General features: G+C 43.5%; 1 long non-coding RNA gene and 2 gene segments (V, D, J or C); 1 reads left to right on the top strand and 2 right to left on the bottom strand.

Annotated features, from left to right (window-relative positions):
• LOC112428039 (immunoglobulin heavy constant gamma 2-like) overlaps positions 1–18,676 on the bottom strand; it is a 163,762-nt gene that overhangs the window by 106,239 nt on the left and 38,847 nt on the right.
• The window catches only part of LOC105489913 (immunoglobulin heavy constant gamma 1-like), a 100,150-nt gene that overhangs the window by 42,833 nt on the left and 38,641 nt on the right, over positions 1–18,676 (bottom strand).
• On the top strand, positions 4,169–8,046 carry LOC105489910 (uncharacterized). 3 transcript variants are annotated; one of them, XR_011625241.1, is made up of 4 exons: positions 4,169–4,336; positions 4,437–4,499; positions 6,861–7,004; positions 7,482–8,046. It is a non-coding gene; the product is annotated as an uncharacterized lncRNA (long non-coding RNA). The 3 variants fall into 3 exon arrangements; XR_011625240.1 differs by having other exon boundaries at positions 4,169–4,499; XR_011625242.1 differs by lacking the exons at positions 4,169–4,336; positions 4,437–4,499 and adding an exon at positions 6,125–6,226.

Below are 18,676 nucleotides of genomic sequence, written 5' to 3'. Positions count from 1 at the left end.
GACAGAGTCTGGCTCTGTTGCCCAGCCTAGAGTGCAGTGGCATCATCTCAGCTCACTACAACCTCTGCCTCCCGGGTTCAAGTGATTCTCCTGCGTCAGCCTCCCAAGTAGCTTGGATTACAGGCATGTACCACCACGCCCAGCTGATTTTTGTATTTTTAGTGGAGACTAGGTTTCACCATGTTGGCCAGGCTAGTCTTGAATTCCTGACCTCAAGTGATCCACCTACTTTGGAGTCCAAAAGTGCTGGGATTACAGGCATGAGCCCCCGCACCGGGCCACAATATTTTGGTACATGTAAACAATGTGGAATGATTGAATAAAGCTAATTAATGTATCTGTTACCTCATTTACTTATTTTTTGTGGAGAGACCCTTTCAATTTACTCTCTCAGTTATCTCAAAATATACATTATTATTGAGTATAGTCACTCTGTCATGCAATAGATCTCAGAACTTATTCCTCCTGTGTATCTGAGACTTTGTACCCTTTGACTAACCATGCTCCATTCCCTCCCTCTCCACCCCTAGCCTCTGGTAACCACCATTCTATTCTCTACTTCTATGAGCTCAGCTCTTTTTAGTTTCCACAAATAAGTGAGATAATGCTGTTCTTGTTCGTCTTCTTTATCCCTTTTTTCTTGCCTCCCTTTGGATGGAGTTTCTTACAGTTGCATTTTTTTTCTATTAGTTTAATTTATAAAAAAATTTGTCACGAATTCTTTGATCTTCTTTTCAGATAAGATGATGCAGTGTTATTAGCCCTTCATTACTTGTATGTTATTGCTATGTATCTAAATTGTTTTAATTTTCTATCCTCACTAGACATCACCTCATCATTGTTATTAGTTAATAACTCTTAAAATGTACTCACCTGTGTACTTTACACTCTTCAATTCTTTTTTTCATCTCTGAGGTTTCCTCTGGGGTCATTTTCCTTCTTTCTTAAGCCTATCTTTAAGTAGTTCCTTTAGTGTGTGTCCTCTGGCAACAAATGTTCTGTTTTGTCTGAAAATATTTCTTTAGCTTCAGCCAAAAATTGGAAGTTGCAAGAAAAGTACAAAGAATTTTTATCTGAATCATTCAAGAGAGTATTTTTCTGACCTGCCACCTCCTCCTTCATAAATATTTTAGTGTGTTTTCTACAAATCAGGACAGCTCCTGTATAATGGCTATTTATGTTAGAAACCATGTATTCAAACTGGATCAAATTCCATTCCAGTACCATAGGATTCATGCCAGTTTCTCTCTGTAGTCTGTTCTTGAACTGCTATAAATAAATACCTGAGACTGGGTAATTTATAAAGAAAAGAGGTTTAATTGACTCACGGTTCTGCAAGCTATCCAGGAAGCATAGTAGCTTCTGCCTGGCTTCTGGGGAGGCCTGAGGCAACTTAAAATCATGGTTGAAGGTGAAGGGAAGCAGGCATATCTTACATGCCCAGAGTAGGAGAAAAAGAGACCAGGGAGGTGCCACGTGCTTCTAAACAGCCAGATCTCAGGAGGACTCTAAGGAAAACAGCACTAGGGGGATTGTGCTAAACCATTCAAGAGAACCTGCCCCCATGATCCAACCACCTACCACCAGGCCCCACCTCCAACACCGGGGATTACAATTCGACATGAGATTTGGGTGGGGACACAGATCCAAACCATCACTCCCTTTTGGTATTTGGAACTATCTTCTCTCTTTTCTACTCTTTTCAGTATATTTACTTACTTGACCAATCCCCTTGTGTGACCAATCTGCCCTCTCTACCAGTATTCTCTTCCCATCTGCCATTCCGGCTCCCCCTCCATTCTAGTCTGCACTCCCTCCCCATCTGGAACCCTTCTCACCCCGCTTAAGATCTGACTTTCCACATGAGGCTGCCCACTCCTGCTCCTGTGGGTGCTCTGAGCCTGGACTCCACACTGGCTTCCCACTCTGGGCCCCTGCATCTCTCCTCCCACCCCCACCATGCAGACACCCCCCCCCCACCCTTGATCTGCCCACTGAACAGCTTTGAGTCCAAACTGCTCTTCTCAGGAAGAGAGAGTATACTGAGTTGAATAGAGTCACTCCCAAATTTACGTCCACCCAGAACTTGAGAATGTGGCCTTATTTGGAAAGAGAGACTTGGCAGATGTAATCAAGGTAACATGAGGCCACTCTACAGTAGAGTGGGTCCTAGATCCACTATGGTCAGTGCCATTATAAGAAGAGAAACATTGAGACACAGATATAGGGAGAACACTGTGTGAAGACAGAGGCAGAGGCTGGAGCAATGCATCTGCAGGCCCAGGAGTGCCCAGGGCAGTCGACAACCACAGGAGCTGGAACAGTCACATTTGGTGCTGCACTAAGTCCTTTGCATGTTATCTCATATGATTTCCAGAAAAACATGGAAAGCTAAATATTATCAAGATTCTAATGATAAAAACATTGATTATCACAGCACACAAAAAGTAAGGGAGTAATTAGTAGAATTGGGATTAGAATCCAGATATGCTTGACCACAAAAGAAATACTATTTTTCTGTAATATGCTGATATCTATGAGTGTATATTGGGTACTGGCTTTAAAGTTGACAGAGCCTTTTATATACACCATTTAAAGTGATCTTCCTAATGATGTTGGTGTAGTCATAGTCTGTCGGGAATTGGTGGGTTCTTGGTCTCACTGACTTCAAGAATGAAGCCGCGGACCCTCAAGGTGAGTGTTATAGTTCCTGAAGATGGGGTGTCTGGAGTTTGTTCCTTCAGACATTCAGATGTGTCTGGAGCTTCTTCCTTCTGGTGGGTTCGTGGTCTCACTATCAGGAATGAAGCTGCAGACTTTTGTGGTGGTACAGCTTTTAAAGGCAGCACTCGTCTGGAGTTGTCCGTTCTTCCCGGTGGATTCGTGGTCTCACTGGCTTCAGGAATGAAGCTGCAGACCTTCACGGGGTGTGTTACAGCTCATAAAGTTAGAATACACCCAAAGAGTGAGCAGCAGCAAGATTTACTACAAAGAGCAAAAAAACTAAGCTTCCACAGCCTGGAAGCCAACCCCAGCTGGTTGCCACTGCTGGCTCCCGCAGCCTGCTTTTATTCCCTTATCTGGCCCCACATACATCCTGCTGATTGGGCCATTTTGCAGAGAGCTGATTGGCCTGATTTGACAGAGTGCTGATTGGTACGTTTACAATCCTTCAGCTAGACACAGAGTCACAGAGAGCTAGTTAGCTAGATACAGAGTTAGCTAGATATAGAGTACCAATTGGTGTATTTACAAACTTTGAGCTATACACAGAGTACTGATTGGTGTATTTACAAACCTTGAGTTAGACACAGAGTGCTGATTGGTGCATTTACAATCCTTGAGCTAGACACAGAGTCAGACTGCTAGTCCTGCAAGTCTCCACTAGGTTAGCTGGATACAGAGTACCAATTGGTGTATTTACAAACCTTGAGCTAGACACAGAGTGCTGATTGGTGTATTCACAAACCTTGAGCTAGACACAGAGTGCTGATTGGTGCATTTACAATCCTTGAGGTAGACACAGAGTGCTGATTGGTGCATTTACAAACCCTGAGCTAGACACAGAGTGCTGATTGCTGTATATACCATCCTCCGGGTAGATATAAAAGTTCTTCAATTCCCCACCCAGTTCAGGAGCCCTTTCACACAGTGAGTCCTGCACGGGGGCTGCAGGCAGAGCTGCCCGCCAGTCCCGAGCCACGCCTGCACTCTTCAGCCCTTGGGCTGTGGATAGGACCAGGCGCGACAGAGCAGGGGGCGGCACCCATGGCAGAAGCTCAGGCCGCGCAGGAGTCCACCGCAGGGGGAGGAGTTCAGACAAGGCGGGCTGTAGGTCCCGAGCCCTGCCACGCCAGGAGGCGGCCAAACCTGGCGAGAATTTGAGTGCATCGCTGGCAGACTGGCACTGCTGGGGGACCCAGCACAACCTCCGCAGCTGCTGGCCCGGGTGCTAAGCCCCTCACCGCCCTGGGCCGGAGGTGCAGACCAGCCGCTCAGTGTGTGGGGCCCACCACCGCGCCCGCGCCCGCGCCCGCGCCCGCGCCCGCGCCCGCGCCCGCGCCCGCGCCCGCGCCCGCGCCCGCGCCCGCGCCCGCGCCCGCGCCCGCGCCCGAACTCACACTGGCTCGCGAGCGCGCAGCGCGCAGCCGCGGTTCCCGCGTGCTCCTCTCCCTCCACACCTCCCGACAAGCAGAGGGAGGGGGCTCCGGCCTCAGCCAGCCCAGAGAGGGGCTCCCACGGTGCCTCGGCAGGCTGAAGGGCCCCTCAAGCACCGCCAGAGTGGACGTTGAGGCCGAGGAGGCCCTGAGAGTGAGGGCTGCTAGCACTTTGTCAGGTATCAATAGCATTATTATTATTATTGTTTTACTGATGAAAAAAACTGATGCTGGAGGAAAACAAGTATCTAATCTCAAAACTAAAATCATGTATTTCAGAGACAAGACTGTCAACCACCCATCTCAGCGTCTGTTCATCCAGTGGTCTTTCCACCACGTCAGGTATGAAGAAGCTTCTGTCTCTCTGAATATTATCTGCGAATGCTACTCTCGTGTTGATTTACTGAGTATGAGGACCTTAAATTTGCCTTGAGAATATGCACATATGTTACCTGAATTGTGTAATGTTCCCAAAGACAACGGATTTTCCTCTCTTAGGTCACATGGAGCCAAACTACCCCACAGTGCCTTGTTTGGCACGTTCCAGAGCTTCTGGAAGCCTGACATTTGCGAATCACAGATGACCTAAAACTTTGTGTAAGGCGTGGTGGCTCACACCTGTAATCTCAGCGCTTCGGGAGGCCGAGGTGGGCAGATCACTTGTGGTCCGGAGTTCGAGACCAGCCTGACCAACGTGGTGAAACCCCATCTTTACTAAACATACAAAATTAGCCAGGTGTGGTGGCACATGCTTGTAATCCCAGTTACTCAAGAGGCTGAGGCAGGAGAATCGCTTGAACCCAGGAGAGGGAGGTTGCAGTGAGCCGAGATCAGGCCATTGCACTCCAGCCTGGGCAACAAGAGAGAAATTCCATCTCAAAAAAAAAGAAAAAAAAAATCCTCTATGTCTCTCCACTTGCACACATTGCTTGTTGTATATTTGGACCCTGCTGTCAGAAGGAGCAATTGACTGCTGGCTTTATCAGCATGCTTTTGTCCTATTTGTAAATTATTAGATCCACCAAGGTGCATACAAAACAAGCAACATTGTACTTTTAAATCTATAAGCTGTGCATAAGAGGCAAATAAGAAAAAAATGCATATAGGATCATTCAGACATTTTTAGAAGCACAAAGAACATTTTTCTAAAAACCCTTTATTTTGAGTTCAGGGGTACATATGCAGGTTTGTTACACAGGTAAACGTGTGCCATGGGAGTCTGTCGTACAGATCATTTAATCACCCAAGTATTAAGCCTAGTGCCCCTTAGTTATTTTTCCCGTCCCTCTCCCTCCTCCCGGCCTCCACCCTCCAATAGGCGCCAGTGTGTGTCGTTCCCCTCTATGTGTCCATGTGTTCTCAAAAGCAACATATTTTATGTCAGTAACTGAAAATCTATTTTAAGTAATAATCATGGTTCTTAGCAATACAGTTGTTTTTAGAAATTTAAAAAAAGAAGCTAGAAGGGGCAAGAAAGGATCCTACCCTACAGGCTTTAGAGAGAGCCCAGCCCTTCTGACACTTTGAGTTTAGACTTCCAGCTTCCAGAGCTGTGCAAGAATATACTTCTGTTCTTTATGGTCCTTTTTAGGATAGCCCTAGGGAATGAAAACAGAAAAGAAGAGAAAAATAAAAGTCATCTTTATTTTCAAAAGATAGTTTCTCTGGCTTAGCAGGTATTTCTTTTAGCACTGTAAAGATAGCATCTCATTCTCTTTGTTTCTGTTATGACATTAGCTGCCAGCCTCACTGGTCCTCCTTTAAAGCTACTGTGAGCTTCCCTGCCCTTGGCTACTTTTAAGATAGCCTCTTTTTTTTTTTGTTTTTTGTTTTTTCAGTATTCAGGAGTTTTATAATGTTATGGATGGATGTGGTTCCCTTCCCTTCCCTTCCCTTCCCTTCCCTTCCCTGCCCTGCCCTGCCCTGCCCTGCCCTGCCCTGCCCTGCCCTTCCCGTCTTGCTGTCACCCAGGCTGGAGTGCAGGGGTGTGATCTTGGCTCACTGCAACCTCCACCTCCTGAGTTCAAGAGATTCTCCCGGCTTAGCTTCCCAAGCAGCTGGAATTACAGGTGAGCACCACCAAGCCAGGCTAATTTTTGTATTTTTACTAGAGACAGGGTTTCACCATGTTGGCCAGGTTGGTCCGAAGCTCCTGTCCTCAAGTGATATGCCTGCCTCAGCCTCTCAGAGTGCTGAGATTGCAGGCATGAACCACCATGCCAGGCCCAGATGAGATTTTCTACGTATTTTATTCTATATGAATGATGGGGTGGATATTTCCTTAAGTTTAGAGAGATTTCTGCAATTGCCTCTTTAAAAATGTTTCTTCTTTTCTTTCTCACTTTTCCTTCTGGGACTCTAACTACCTATATGTTAGACCTTACCAGTGGACACTCTCTTCTTTTAACCCTCCAGTTCCATGCTTGTGTTTTTGTCTGTCCTTCATTCTAGATATTTTCTTCTGATCCAGCTTCTGGTTCACTAATTCTTTCTTCAGCTGTGTTAAGTCTGCTCTTAAACCCATCATGTGAGCTCTTAATTGTACACTTCTGTTCTAAAATTCTAAACTAAAAAAGATCTGTTATGTGTGTTTTATAGTTTTCAATTTATGATGAAATTTTCAGATTGCGTTTAAACTCTTCAAACCTAGTAGCACTGTTATTTTATTAGTTTTAAAATATTACTTATTTTTATTCTTTTCAGGAGACAGGGCTTCACTCTGTCACCCAGGCTGGAGTGCAGTGATTCAATCACAGCTCCCTGTAGCCCCAAACTTCTGGCTCAAGCGATCATCCCACCTCAGCCTCTCAGATAGTGGGGGCTACAGATGTCTATCACTATGTCCAGGTAATTATTAAACATTTTTTGTAGAGATAGGGTCTTGCCATGTTGCCCAGGCTGGTCCCAAACCTCCTGCCTCCTGAAGTACTGGGATTACAAGTGTGAGCCACCCTGCCTGGCCTCTTACAGGATGAGGGTGGGTGGGGGAGGTGAAGAATAAAAAACTACATATTGGATATAGTGTACACTAGTTGGATGATGGGTTCCCTAAAATCTCAGAATTCACCACTATATAATTCATCCATGTAACCAAAAACTACTTGTATCCCCAAAGCTACCGAAGTAAAAAATATTAGGAAAGTCTTCATTTGATGATTCCCATAGCTGAGGTCTGGAGTCCCTGTTGATCTTCCGTTTTTGTTGTTCTTCCTCATGTTGCTTCATCTCCTTGTATGTGTGGTTCTTTGTGATTGTGTGCTGGATATTGTATTCAGAAGGATTGGGTTGAGCAATTGAGCCTAAAGTGATGTTATAATTTTCCAGAGATGATTTTCATATGCTTCTGGCTGGTTCCTGGTGGAATTCAAAATCTGAGGTCAACTTAACCCAGTGGCAGAGGTTGAGCTTTTCTAAGGACCTGGATGACGTGCATCTGGTTGCAGTTCATGTGAGGGATGATTTCCTTCATCTTTGCTCCCATGAGGAAAGTCTATGGGTTTCTAATCCGAAGTACATGGAGTTCCCAAGTGCCTTTCTCCTGGTGAGTCCTGGCTTCTGAGATTTTTCTCCCTAGCTCTAAGATTGTCAGGATTTCTGCTCAGCTTCTCGCTGACTATCCCAGAATCAGCAAATGCTTTTGGGGAGTGGCTTAGGGGGAAGTGGCCGCAAATGACAGCTACTTTGGTGGCTATTATTCACCACTTTGGTATCTCTCCATTACCTTCAGACAGATTTTTAAAGTATTTCTTTCAGATTTGCTAACTGGTCTGAGTTCTCTGTATGCCCTTAATAGAAGCAGACATCTGCCATCTTTATAAGAACCACATTTTCTGTTTGTTGCTGTTCTATAGAAATAAAACGAATTTCTGTACATTGGCATTATAGCCAGTGATCTATTATATTTAATAATATGTTTTTTATTATTTATAGTACTATTTTAAGTAATAGCATTTAAATTATTGAATATTTTGGATTTTTGTTATTTTGAATTACTTTTGAATACTTTTGTATATTCTTCTGGATTTTTTCTGCTCTTCCACTGGGACTCCTGCATAGATACTGTGGGCCCTGTGACTCCCCTCCTCAGCCCAGTGCCACTCACTTTCCTGTGGCTCCCAGGAAAACACACAACCCCTCCCCAAGTCCCTCCGAGGACCTATCACCATAGAGTAAAGTCCAAGGCTGGAATTGGGCCGGTCTGGCCCCGTGCAGTCTGGCCTCCGGCATGTGCTTCCAGCCCACTCCTTCCCAAGCCCACTGGCCTTCTCGCTGCTCTTGAACTTGGCAAGCACTTTTCTGGCCTGAACCCTTCCCCTCCTGCTCCTTCTGCCTGGGATGCACCTCCCAGTGGTCCATGTCCCCAAGGACACATTCTGGATGCCTGGCATCGATGGCCACACCCTCATGTGGCAGTGTTGTCCTTTATGGAGCATTTATTTGTTTTTAATTGCTTTTTTTCCTCTTCTGTTTTCTTTGTGATTTGTTTTTAATTGTATTATCCATTCCCCGCCAGGATCTTAGTGCTGCAATGCAGGCACACTGCATGTGTCCACCTTAGCTCTTGCCTGGCACACAGTAGGTATTCAATGAACATCACATTGTAAGTTGCTTTCCATTGACGATTTGTGACTTTTAATAATCTCCATGTGTTCTATTGGCTGTTTGTGCCTGCAGCTTGCTAAAGTGAACTCTTCCCCATGTTCCACTGAAAACTTCTTCAAGGTCGAGTTTGTGTCATTCATTTTTTTTTTTTTTTTACATTGATTTACTTGGACTCCATGATAGTTAATTTTAGGTGTTAACTTGGGCAGGCCGTAGTACCCAGATATTTGGCCACGCAGTAGTCTAGATAGTGCAGGTAATTTTTAGATGTTATTACCATTTCAACCAGTGGACTTGGCGTAAGGCAGATCATCATCCATCATGTGGGTGGGTTTTATCCAGGCAGATGGAGGCCTTAAGAGAAAACAGACGGCAGTCCCCAAGGAGGAGGGAGTTCTGCCAGCAGGCTGAACTTTGGACGGGAGCAGCAGCCTCAGCTCTTCTCTGGGTCTCCAGCCTGCTGGTTTGCCCTGCAGATTTTGGACATTCGTCTCCACAATTGTGTGAGCCAATTCCTTAAAATCTCTCTCTCGCATCTCTCCCTCTATCATACCTGTGGCCATAGCCTGTGTCCGTGTTGATTCCTATTTCTGTCCATATCCACATCCACATCCTGTGGGTTCTGTCTCTCTGGAACTCATATGAATACAGACTCTCTCTGATGTTAGATACTTTGGTCACTTTCTCTCCTGTGTTGTTTGCTTTGTTTACGGAGGCTTTGTCCTTAGAGTCACTTTATTTTTTTCCCTGTGGACAAATTCATCAGTCTTACTTTTCACTGTTCCTGGCCTTAGCCTCATTCTGAGAAAACACTTATTCACTGTAAGAGAATATAGATATTTTGCCATATTTTTTTCTGGTCTGATTATTGATCTGTATCAGTGCTGGTCCTTAATTGCTTTTTGTCCTTACAATGAGAGCAGAAATCCTTTCTCTTTTCTCTTTCATTTCCCCAATTCTGTTTTGAGGTCTTATCCAAACCATGTTTGGCAAGTACAGAGCCGGCTGTGGCCACAGCCACAGACATCAGGGCCTCGGCTGGGGAGGATAGGTGCAGGCTTCTGGAAGGCTCTTTGGGGCTGGAGACTATGGCCTGATTTCTGTCCAGGTCTTGGGGGGCCTCTGTCCACAAGTCTAGCGGGGCAGAAAGGGCTCAGACCCTTCCCTCAGAATACCAAGGGAGAGGAGATCGGCTGGGCCCAGGCAGGTAGCTGGTGCTGAGCGCCCCAAGACCAGGCCAGGCTTGTCAAGCATTGATTTAGGTGTGCGAGGCACACATGTCCTGTTTGTTACAAGCTGGAAACAGATGTTTCTGCCCTGAGTGCCCCCTCAGAGGGTGGCGTCCAGGCCCAGGAGGCTGCGGCGACACGGGTGAGCTGCAGAGCATGTAGGGGCGAGGGCCCTGGCCCATGTCACGAGGCTGAGTTATGACTGTGGCTTCAGTGCCGGGAACGCTGTAAACACATTCCTCTAGGGGGCTCTTGGCCACCTGGGGCCGTCACATGCCCCCAGCAGACAGATTTCTGTAGTTGGTCAGGACTCAACGGACATTTATGTAACATGAAAAGGGGAAGTGGCGCTGGAGGGCAGCTCCCTGAATCACTCTGTCGGAGCAAGTCTGTTGGATGAAGGTGCATGAAAACAACACAGTGCGGCTGAGGGCCAGGGCTGTAGACATTCGGGCAAGTGCACAGGCTGTGCTGGACCAGCCCCGGCACTAGAAACAGGCGCAGGATAGGGAGTTTGCTGGGGACAAAGTGCATCGCATCGTGCACTTTAGGGCATTTCCTAGGTATGATTGCTAGAGAGAAGCAAAGCTCAAATACAGACCATCTGCCCCACACCGTCAGATTGGGTTCTCACCGTCCTCAGGGGAATCACAGGTGACTGGCTTTGGAGCCCGGGATGTCTTCCCGCCTCCCAGGGGCCTGTGGATGGGGCTCCCTGCAGATTCAAGGCTCAGGGGAAAAGCCAAGCTGTCCCCTCCTTGGGGACAGCTGGGTGGCAACTGTGATCACACCTGGGGGGCTTCGTGGCAGAGGCCTGAGCTGCTCCCTCCGTTGGCCAGCAGGCTCTGAGAGCCCTCGCCCGGCCTGACTGTTCATCCATCCTTTCACACGGAGGTCAGCTGTGGCTGTCTGTGCTCTCAGAGGGGAGGCGATGGCAAGGCGCCTGCCATGCAGATGGGTGGTGGGAGGGAGCCTGTTACACTCTGAGGCCAGGAGCAGGCCTGCTGGCACTGGGGATCCAGGCTGGCTGAGGGCAGTGGGTCAGGCCTGAGAGTTCTGACTTTGTTCTTGGTGCAGTGGGAACGTCTCTGTGGGTTTGAATGGGCTGCCCTGACAGATTCATATTTTAAAAAGACCACATGGTCCGTGGGGTGGGGTTGGGGCCGGAGGATCAGCAGGAGCCTCTGGCTTTGGAGTCATAGCACTTTCTCCTTCGTCTCACGTCTCCCTCTGCCTCCCTCATATGACACCTGTGATCACATTCGGAGCCACCCACATAACCCAGGCTCCTCTCCTCATCTCAAGATCGTTCACTTAATCTCATCTGCAAAGTCCTGTTTGCCACGTAAGATCTCAGAGTCACGGTTCTGGGAATCTGGATGAGGACACTTTTGGGGCCTGACTTAGCCGACTACCCCACTTCAGTTTCGGATGTCTTGAGTAGGAGGCACACAGCTGACTGCCAGTGCCAACACATGCAATAAAAGTCCACACTTAGGGACAGATATGAGTTGAAATGATGAACAGATGCTGTTCGAAACCACAATATTGATAAGCTCGCCAACAGCATGAGCAGGGGTTGGTATACAAAACATTTAACTAAAGAACCAACAATGCTTCAAATAAAATTCATGAAAATATTCCCCTCATCAACTCTTCAATATCATGAAGTTAGTTTTTCTGCTTGAGCTTGATTAGAGATTTTTGAATTTCTCAGTGTGTTTAATAGAGTTCTGAAAATTTTTTATTGAGTCCATTGATCTTTTATCAGGAAACTGTATTGAAGAGTTCTTGTTTGAGTCTCTTCCATGAAAAGCCATTTTGGACAATAGCTGATGACAAATGCTCTTGGAGAAAAATCTAAACAATAACTGGGTCACAAAAACAAAACAGTCATGGTGAAACAGCTGATGAAAATTCATTATAATCAGCAATTGATAAGGAAATTTACTTTTTAAAAATTACTATAACGTGTTAAGGTAACAAACAGAATCATGACTGTGACTGATAGCATCACATTAGAACCATCAGGGTTTTATAAATTTCACATAATCTTTAGAGTACTCACATCAATAACATCTCCATACAAATATAGCTTTAAAGAAGATGTACCATAACCAAAATTATGGCTGATAACATTATAGACTTATATGAATTTATATAATTTTTGAAACATCATGTCAATAGCATACCCATAAATGTAACTGAAAGAAGATCTAATATCACTTATGATTTGACAATGTTTCCCATATAATTTCCCTTATAATTTCCCAAATAAGCCTAGTTCATTTATTTTCTCTATGGGATGAGAGAGAAATTATTTGAGGCTTTCCAGGGGTCTACCTGTAAAATCCCTAAGTCAATTCTAGATAAAAAAGACTTACTTTAGAATTTTGATCCTGAGGAAGCCTGCCAAAGATGTCAACAGGATCAACATGGTTGATGAAAGCAGAATCACAGGTCATTATTAAATATGGCCGTGTATTAAACCAGTGATCATCAAAAGACTTTAAAAGTAATACAGAAAGTTACATGGATTAAAAGGACCTAACTTCTTTAAAGCTCAAGTTTCCTAAGTAACCAAAAACCTCATAAAGACAACGCAAAAAATTATACTAGTAAAATACAAAATCTTTGTTTTTTTTAGGCCACTTATCCAAAAGTTAGAGAAATGCCTCCTGCAGTGTGATTGTGTCCCCTCATGGGAAGCCCATGTGGATCAACTGGCAGTCAAACCTGATGAAAAAGACACTGAGTTTAATTAGGCCGAGAAAGAGTATGTCCAAGGCTATGAGTGTGAACCATTAGTAGAGAAATGTATACAAGATAACTAGTACCTGAGCAGGGGAACACATAGGAAAAGCAAGAGCATGAGAAGTTTCCTGGTTACATGGGACAATTCAATTATACGGGAATTATACTGGAGAGAAATTTGTTTTCTAGACTTTCAGGATAAACATTTCGGCATCAAGCCATGACAGCCAAGTTTTAATGGGAGAAAAAATGTGATAGGAGTTGATAAAAAAGTTGAAAAAGAGAGTTATCACCCCAGGCCATCTCCTGGGGAGGAAGAGCTGAAGGCGCTGATGGATAAATCTGTATTTATAGATATGATCTATAAATCCTTATTTATAGACATGATCTATAAATCCTTATTTATAGACATGATCTATAAATCATGTGCTGTGAGATACAACAGAAGTTGAACTTCTGAAATCTAAATCTGAGAAGCTTTAGGGGAAAAGTCTATGTCAAGAAATGAAATTCCCATTTTACATGAAGAGGACATCATTTCCAACCTGAAACTAGGGAAAGTAAATGGATCCCAGGAAGCAATAGAAATGGCCTGTTAAACAGATTTTAGGATTCAGAATAAAAACTTCTTGTAGTTTTAAGAACAGATCAATACTTCAAGATAACCTTGTTGTTCTAACACAGGAAACCAAATCTTTAGTTTTATATTAGTGTATTTTTAATAGCAAAGCTCAGTCTTTAGACTTATAAATAATTCCCTTCTAATCATAGCCATCTTGATCACACGCAAAATTCCTTTCATAAATTCATTATTTGCAAACCTTATTATGACTTACTCAGATATTTTATGACATGTTGAGACATTCTGCTTTGTTTGATACCTCCTTTTTTCAAGTAAGCAGTCATTTTACTTTATGACAAAAATTTATCACACAAGATTCTTTCTTTTTTAAAAATTATTCTCTTTTCTTTTTAACCTTCCTTACCAAAAATACATCCTCATACCAATAACTTCCTTCACATACCTCCCTTCTACTTACTGTTTTTAAAATTTTTTTGTCTTCTTAATTCTTTTAATTTTTATTTTTCTATAGGTCACTGGAATACAGGTGGTATTTGGTTACATGAATAAGTTCTTTAGTGGTGATTTGTGAGATTTTGGTGCACCCGTCACCTTAGCAGTATACACTGCACCATATTTGTAGTCTTTTATCCCTCATTCCTCTCTCACCCTTACCCCCAAGTTCCCAAAGTCTATTGTATCATTCTTATGCCTTTGCATCATAGCTTAGCTCCCACATGTCAGTAAGAACATAAGATGTTTGGTTTTCCATTCCTGAGTTACGTCACTTAGAATAATAGTCTCCAATCTCATCCAGGTCGCTGTGAATGCCATTAATTCATTCCTTTTTGTGGCTGTGTAGTATTCCACCATATATACATACTACAGTTTCTTTATCCACTTGTTGATTGATGGGCATTTGGGTTGGTTCCACAAGTTTGCAGCTGCAAATTGTGGTGCTATAAACATGAGTGTGCAAGAATCTTTTTCGTATAATGACTTCTTTTCCTCTGGGTAGATACCCAGTAGTGGGATTGCAGGATCAAATAGCAGTTCTACTTTTAGTTCTTTATGGGATCTCCACACTGTTTTCCATAGCGGCTGTACTAGTTTACATTCCCACCAGCAGTGTAGAAGTGTTTCCTGATCACTGCATCGACACTAACATCTACTGTTTTTTGATTTTTTGATTATGGCCATTCTTACAGGGCTAAGGTGGTATCGCACTGTGGTTTTGATTTGCATTTCCCTAATCATTAGTGATGTTTCATATATTTGTTGGCCTTTTGATATCTTCTTTTGAGAACTGTCTATTCATATCCTTAGCTCACTTTTTGATGGGATTGTTTTTTCTTTTTTTTAAAATTATACTTTAAGTTCTAGGATGCATGTGCACAACGTGCAGGTTTGTTACATATGTATACATGTGCCATGTTGGTGTGCTGCACCCATTAACTCGTCATTTACATTAGTTATATCTCCTTATGCTATCCCTCCCTCCTCCCCCAACCCCACAATAGGCCCCAGTGTGTGATGTTCCCCTTCCTGTGTCCAAGTGATCTCCTTGTTCAATTCCCACCTATGAGTGAGAACATGCGGTGTTTGGTTTTCTGTTCTTGTGATAGTTTGCTGAGAATGATGGTTTCCAGCTGCATCCATGTCCCTACAAAGGACACGAACTCATCCTTTTTTATGACTACATAGTATTCCATTGTGTATATGTGCCACAATTTTTAAATCCAGTCTGTCACTGATGGACATTTGGGTTGATTCCAAGTCTTTGCTATTGTGAATAGTGCCATAATAAACATATGTGTGCATGTGTCTTTATAGCAACATGACTTATAATCCTTTGGGTATATCCCCACTAATGGGATGGCTGGGTCAAATGGTATTTCTAGTTCTAGGTCTTTGAGGAATCGCCACACTGTTTTCCGCAATGGTTGAACTAGTTTACATCCCACCAACAGCGTAAAAGTGTTCCTATTTCTCCACATCCTCTCCAGCACCTGTTGTTTTCCTGGTTTTTTAATGATTGCCATTCTAACTGGTGTGAGATGGTATCTCATTGTGGTTTTGATTTGCATTTCTCTGATGGCAAGTGATGACGAGCATTTTTTCATGTGTCTGTTGGCTGTATGAATGTCTTCTTTTGAGAAGTGTCTGTTCATATCCTTTGCTCGCTTTTTGATGGGGTTGTTTTTTTCTTGTAAATTTGTTTGAGTTCTTTATAGGCTCTGGATATTAGCCCTTTGTCAGATGAGTAGATTGCAAAAGTGTTCTCCCATTCGGTAGGTTGCCTGTTCACTCTGATGGTAGTTTCTTTTGCTGTGCAGAAGCTCTTCAGTTTAATTAGATCCCATTTGTCAATTTTGGCTTTTGTTGCTATTGCTTTTGCTGTTTTAGACATGAAGTCGTTGCCCATGCCTATGTCCTGAATGGTATTACCTCGGTTTTCTTCTAGGGTTTTTATGGTTTTAGGTCTAATATTTAAGTCTCTAATCCATCTTGAATTAATTTTCGTATAAGGAGTAAACCAAGGATCCAGTTTCAGCTTTCTACTTACGGCTAGCCAATTTTCCCAGCACCAGTTGTTAAATAGGGAATCCTTTCCCCATTTCTTGCTTTTGTCAGGTTTGTCAAAGATCAGACGGCTGCAGATGTGTGCTATTATTTCTGGGGCTCTGTTCTGTTCCATTGGTCTGTATCTCTGTTTTGGTACCAGTACCATGCTGTTTTGGTTACTGTAGCCTTGTAGTATAGTTTGAAGTCAGGTAGTGTGATGCCTCCCGCTTTGTTCTTTTGACTTAGGATTGTCTTGGCAATGCAGGCTTTTTTTTAGTTCCATATGAACTTTAAATCAGTTTTTTCCAATTTTGTGAAGAAAGTCTTTGGTAGCTTAATGAGGATGGCATTGAATCTATAAATTACCTTGGGCAGTATGGCCATTTTCACAATATTGATTCTTCCTATCCATGAGCATGATATGTTCTTCCATTTGTTTGTGTCCTCTTTTATTTCACTGATCAGTGGTTTGTAGTTCTCTTTGAAGACGTCCTTCACATCCCTTATAAGTTGGATTCCTAGGTATTTTATTCTCTTTGAAGCAGTTGTGAATGGGAGTTCATTCATGATTTGGCTCTCTGTCTGTTATTGGTGTATAAGAATGCTTGTGATTTTTGCACATTGATTTTTTTATCCTGAGACTCTCCTGAAGTTGCTTATCAGCTTAAGGAGATTTGGGGCTGAGATGATCGGATTTTCTAAATATACAATCATGTCATCTGCAAACAGGAACAATTTGACGACTTCTTTTCCTAATTGAATACCATTTATTTCTTTCTCTTGCCTGATTCTTTCTCTTGCCTGATTCTCTTTATCTTTCTCTTGCCCTAGCCAGAACTTCCAACACAATGTTGAATAGGAGTGGTGAGAGGGGGCATCCCTGTCTTGTGCCAGTTTTCAAAGGGAATGCTTCCAGTTTTTGCCCATTCAGTATGATATTGACTGCGGGTTTGTCATAAATAGCTCTTATGATTATGAGATACGTTCCATCAATACCGAATTTATTGAGAGTTTTTAACATGAAGGGCTGTTGAATTTTGTCAAAGGCCTTTTCTGCATCTATTGAGATAATCATGTGGTTTTTGTCTTTGATTCTGTTTATATGCTGGTTTACGTTTATTGATTTGTGTATGTTGAACCAGCCTTGCATCCCAGGGATGAAGCCCACTTGATCATGGTGGATAAGCTTTTTGATGTGCTGCTGGGTGCGGTTTGCCAGTATTTTATTGAGGATTTTTGCATCGATGTTCATCAGGTATATTGGTCTAAAATTCTCTTTTTTTTGTTGTATCTCTGTCAGGCTTTGGTATCAGGATGATGTTGGCCTCGTAAAATGAGTTAGGGAGGATTCCCTCTTTTTCTATTCATTGGAATAGTTTCAGAAGGAATGGTACCAACTCCTCCCTGTACCTCTGGTAGAATTCGGCTGTGAATCCGTCTGGTCCTGGACTTTTTTGGTTTGTAGGCTATTAATTATTGCCACAATTTCAGAGCCTGCTATTGGTCTATTCAGGGATTCAACTTCTTCCTGGTTTAGTCTTGGGAGATCGTAAGTGTCCAGGAAATTATCCATTTCTTCTAGATTTTCTAGTTTATTTGCATAGAGGTGTTTATAGTATTCTCTGATGGTAGTTTGTATTTCTATGGGGTCAGTGGTGATATCCCCTTTATCATTTTTTATTGTGTCTATTTGATTCTTCTCTCTTTTCTTCTTTATTAGTGTTGCTAGCAGTCTATCAATTTTGTTGATCTTTTCAAAAAACCAACTCCTGGATTCATTGATTTCTTGGAGGATTTTTTGTGTCTCTATCTCCTTCAGTTCTGCTCTGATCTTAGTTATTTCTTGCCTTCTGGTAGCTTTTGAATGTATTTGCTCTTGCTTCTCTAGTTCTTTTAATTGTGATGTTAGGGTGTCAATTTTAAATGTTTCCTGCTTTCTCTTGTGGGCATTTAGTGCTATAAATTTCCCTCTACACACTGCTTTAAATGTGTCCCAGAGATTCTGGTATGTTGTATCTTTGTTCTCATTGGTTTCAAAGAATATCTTTATTTCTGCCTTCATTTCGTTATGTACCCAGTAGTCATTCAGGAGCAGGTTGTTCAGTTTCCATGTAGTTGAGCGGTTTTGATTGAGTTTCTTAGTCCTGAGTTCTAGTTTGATTGCACCCCATACTGATGGGGTTTTGGTGTGGGTGTCCTTTCTGTTTGTTAGTTTTCCTTCTAACAGTCAGGATCCTCAGCTGTAGGTCTGTTGGAGTTTGCTTGAGCTCCACTCCAGACCCTGTTTGCCTGGGTATCAGTAGCGGAGGCTGCAGAAGGTTGAATATTGCTGAACAGCGAGTGTTGATGTCTGATTCTTGCTCTGGAAGAATCTAGTGGGGGATGTCTCCCTGTTAGGCTACTCAGGGGTCAGGGACCCACTTGAGCAGGCAGTCTGTCTGTTCTCAGATCTCAACCTCCATGCTGGGAGATCCACTGCTCTCTTCGAAGCTGTCAGACAGGGGCATTTACCTTTGCAGAGGTTTCTGCTGCTTTTTCTTTAGCTACACCTTGTCCCCAGAGGAGGAGTCTACAGAGGCAGGCCGGCCTCCTTGAGCTGCGGTGGGTTCCACCCAATTCGAGCTTGTGGGCAGCTTTGTTTACCTACTTAAGCCTCAGCAATGGTGGGCACCCCTTCCCCAGCCTCGCTGCCGCCTTGCAGTTAGATCTCAGACTGCTGTGCTAGCAATGAGGGAGGCTCTGTGGGCGTGGGACTCTCTAGGCCAGGTGTGGGATATAATGTCCTGGTGTGCCATTTGCTAAGACAC

The sequence above is a fragment of the Macaca nemestrina genome, chromosome 7, assembly GCF_043159975.1.
Source record: "Macaca nemestrina isolate mMacNem1 chromosome 7, mMacNem.hap1, whole genome shotgun sequence".
Lineage (NCBI taxonomy): Eukaryota > Metazoa > Chordata > Mammalia > Primates > Cercopithecidae > Macaca > Macaca nemestrina.
Note: the sequence above shows the minus strand (reverse complement) of the source record. Positions and strands in the feature narration are given on the sequence as shown.